A 4,322-nucleotide genomic window follows, 5' to 3' on the forward strand; every position below is an offset into this window, starting at 1 on the left:
AGCAAACCCTGGGCCTGCTGCTGTCTGTTTTTGAAGGCTATTAATATAGGTCTATTCAAATAATCTATTTCTTCTTGTGTGAATTTTGACACATCTTTCAATGAATTGGCCAGCTCATCTAATTCATCAAATTTGTGAGCATACAGTTGTTCCTAAACTTTATTACCCTTTTTAACGTACTTGGTATCTGTGGTGATGTCTTTGCTTTCATTTCTAATATTAGTAATTTGTGTTCTTGTAGTTAGCCTGGCTTAAGTTGTATTGATCTTTTCAAAGAACAAAATTTTGGTTTATTTTCTGTTTAATTTCACTGATTTTTATTGATTGTTATTTCTTTTGCTTACTTTGGACTTAATTTGGTCTTTTTAAATTTCTTAGGGTAGAAACTTAGATTATTGATTTTTTTTTTACCTTTTCTAATATATGCATTCAATGTTTTACATTTTCTTCTAAGCAGTGTTTTTGCTGCATTCCACAAATAAGTTGTGGTTTCCCTTTTATTTAGTGAGAAATGTAAAATTTTCTTGAGCTTTCTTTGTTGACCCATATGTTATTTAAAAGTGTTTGATCTCCATGTAATAGGATTTTCCAGTTACTGATTTCTAGTTTAATTCCATTGTGGTCTAAGAGCAGACATGGTAGGGTTTCGAATTTGTTAATATGCTTCATGGGCCATAATCTGGTTGGTCTTTCTTGGTGACTGTTCAGTGTGAGCTTGAGAAGAATGTGTTTTCTGTCCCTGTCAAATAAAGCAGTTGATGGGCACTTAGGCTGTTTCCAAATCTTATTAGCTATTGTAAATTGGGCTGCTATGAACATAGGAATGTGCATGTTCTTTCTGACTTGTATTTCTGGTTTCTTGGGATGTACTCCCAGAATTGGGATCACTGGGTCAAATGGGAGTTCCATTTTTAATTTTTTGAGGAAACTCCATACTGTTCTCCACAGTGGCTACACCAGTCTGCATTCCCACCAGCAGTGAACGAGGGTTCCCTTTTCTCCAAATTCTTCCTAACACTTGTTTGGTGATTCATTGATGATAGTCATTCTGACATTAAATTTCTCTAATGGCTAATGACATTGAACATCTTTTCATGTCTATTGGCCATCTGTCTGTCCTCTTTGGGGAAGTGTCTATTCAGTTCCTTTGCCCATTTCATAATTAGACTGGGGTTTTTCGTGTTGAATTTTATAAGTTCCTTATAAATTTTGGATATTAAGCCCTTATCAGATGTATCAGCAAATATGTTCTCCCATTCAGTGGGTTGTGTTGGTTTCCTTTGCTGTGCAAAAGCTTTTTAGTTTGATGTAGTTCCATTTTTTTTTCTTTTGTTTCCCTTGCTCGAGGAAATATATATCAGGAAAAAATATTGCTACGAGAAATGTCCAAGATTTTATTACCTATGTTTTTTTCTAGGATTTTCATGGTTTCAAGTCTAACATTTAAGTCTTTTATCCATTTTTAGTTCATTCTTGTGTCTGGTGTAAGAAGGTGGCCTAGTTTCATTTTTTGTGCATATCTGTCCATTAATTAAACCTTTTTAATAAAGTCACTAAACCTATACATTTCCCTAAGATACACTGCTTAAGATACATCCTACAAATTTTATTTTCCTTGTCATTTGAATCAGAATATTATATTTCTTTTATGAGTTGTTTTTTTATCCCTGGATTATTTAAAGGTGTTTTCTTTGGTCTGTAAATATTTTGGACATATACTTTTATGACCTTCCCTTTTTATCTGACAGTGTTAGGCAGGCTTTCTGATACTATGTTGCACATCTGTGGTAATAATGCCTCTCTTAATCTTGTTTCTTATCTTAAAAGAAATGTCTGAGATTTATCCATATAGTGTGATATATGCTGTAGGGTTTGGATATATGTAACTTTTCCCAAATTGATAATAGTCCTTTCTATTCCTACCTTGCTAACACTTATAGACAGGTATTGAACTCTGCAAAATGATTGTTCTGCTTCAATTAAAATTATCTTATAATTCCTTTCCCATTCATTAATGTGGACAAGTGTATTGGATTTTTCTGATGTTGAACAGTCCTTGCATTACTGAGACAAATCCTGATTCTTCATGGTGTATTATTTTTAGTGCTATGTTGGATTCATTTAACTATTACTTTATTTAGAATTTTGCATCTATGTATGTAAACAAAATGGGCTTATAATTTTATTTATTTTTTTGAGGGTTTTTTCTGGTCCTGCCGTCAGTATTACACTAATTTCATGAAATGAGCTGGGGAAGGCCTCTCACTTCCCTCTGTTTTCTGGGAAAGCTTGCTTAGTAAGGAATTAGCTATTTTGAAAGTTTGTTAGAATTTATCTTAAAACCATTTGGCCTTGAGGTTTCTTGTGAGGGGAGGTCTTTGACTGTCATCTCTAATATATAAATATTCTGTCATTATTTCTTCAAATAGGTTTCCAATATCTTGCTCTCTCTCTTCTTCTGGCACCCCTATAATTCGGATGTTGGTATGCTTGAAGTTGTCCTAGAGGCTCCTTGCACTATCTTCATATTTTTGTATTCTTTTTTCCTTTTGCTTTTCCGGTTCGGTGTTTTTTGCTTCTTTGTATTTCAAATCTTTAAATTGATTCTAGTCTGCTGTTGGATCTCTATATATTATTCTTTATTTTAGTCAGTGTATGCTTAATTTCTTTTAAAAAATATATATTTTATTGATTTTTTACAGAGAGGAAGGGAGAGGGATCGATGACAGAGGGAGACATCAATCAGCTGCCTCCTGCATACTCTCTCCTGGGGATGTGCCCGCAACCAAGGTATTTGTGTGCTAGGTGTCCTGTAGGGTCCAATGGCTCAGCCTCCCCAATCACCTGAGGTGGACACTCTTGGTGCACCCCTCTGTGGGCTGTGTGCACAGTCTTGTAGTTAAGCCTTTATTGCTGTTGGTATCACTGATAGGAATTGACCTCCAGGTCAATTGGCTGTGAGGACCAGTTGTGTCTATAATTGGAGAACCTCTGTGCTGGAGACACCCTATGGGGCAGGACTTGCTTCAGTGGGGCTTTGGCACTCACTGAGTCTGTCCCCTGAGTGTGTCTCTTATGGATGTGAGGAGTTATAATCTGGATGGTCTCACTCTGACCACTGCGTAGACTGGCTCTTGGATCTCCAAGGAGGTGTAAAGTCCGCCACTGCCTGAGGCCACCCAGCAGGAGCTGCAGAGAGATCTACAGATTCCTCCTCTTTGTTTGGGGTTTGGAGGTGCCCAGATGAGGCGCAGCTGTGAAGTAATGCAGGCTGCTGATGAGCCTTAGGTCTTCTTTTGGAAGCTCTGGGTTTCTCTGACCCAGCTGCAGTTTGACAGGTTTTTAGGCGGAAAAAGGCCAGGCCATTAGTATACAAAAACCTCTGTGCACAGCTTGGGTGGGGTTGTAAATTGGATGGGGCATGGTCTCAGGGAGTCACGGGGTGGTGCAATTGTTGCCGTCAGCCCTCCCCTGATAGGTCCCTGGGTCTCTCTGTCCCTCAGCCCCTTGCAGGAACAATGAACGCTGCAAGCACCTCTGTGAGAAAGCTGCCCTCACATTCTGGCCTGATGCCAGATAGTAGTTTCTCTCCATATGAGTCTGGGCCCCCAGGTTCTCACCCAGAACTGGATTTCAGAGCAGTTGGGAGCTTGTAACTCCCTCCCGATTGAAAAAGACAACAGCGTACCCAGCTGCCAGCCCCTTTCGCCTGCGTCCATACCTCCACACTTCCACACCTCTGTACCTCCTATCGGACTCAATGCGCTTTCTCTTTCCTTCTAGTTGTAGAATTTCCACTCAGCCAGTCTTCCCGTAGTTCTGGATGCTATTCGTTTTGCCTTTTAGTTGTAGTTTTAATGTGGTTGTACGCAGCAGCAAGTTCAGGTGTTTACCTATGCTGCCATCTTGGTTGTCTCTAGCCAATTAATTTTAAACAGAGGCACCAAACAAATTAAATGGAGATGAATATTTTCAACAATGAGAATAAACAGATAACTAGTAGGAAGGAATATCCTCAATCCTTGCTTCACACCATACACATGAATGAATTTGAGATGGATCACAAACATAAAAGTTAAGACTATAATGCTTTCAGAAAAAAAAGGAAAATTTCTTCATGACCTTGGAATAGACAAAACACAAAAAGCACATAACCATAAAGGAGAAAAAAATATTGACCATATAAAAAACAAAGTACTCTGCTGTCCAAAGTCACCATGAGGAAAATACATAGGTAAGCCACAGACAGGGGGAAAATGCTAGCAAAAGACTTACATCTTTACATAAAGGATTCCAAACATTCTGTAATGAGACAAGAAGCC

The sequence above is a fragment of the Myotis davidii genome, unplaced genomic scaffold, assembly GCF_000327345.1.
Source record: "Myotis davidii unplaced genomic scaffold, ASM32734v1 scaffold102, whole genome shotgun sequence".
Classification (NCBI taxonomy): domain Eukaryota; kingdom Metazoa; phylum Chordata; class Mammalia; order Chiroptera; family Vespertilionidae; genus Myotis; species Myotis davidii.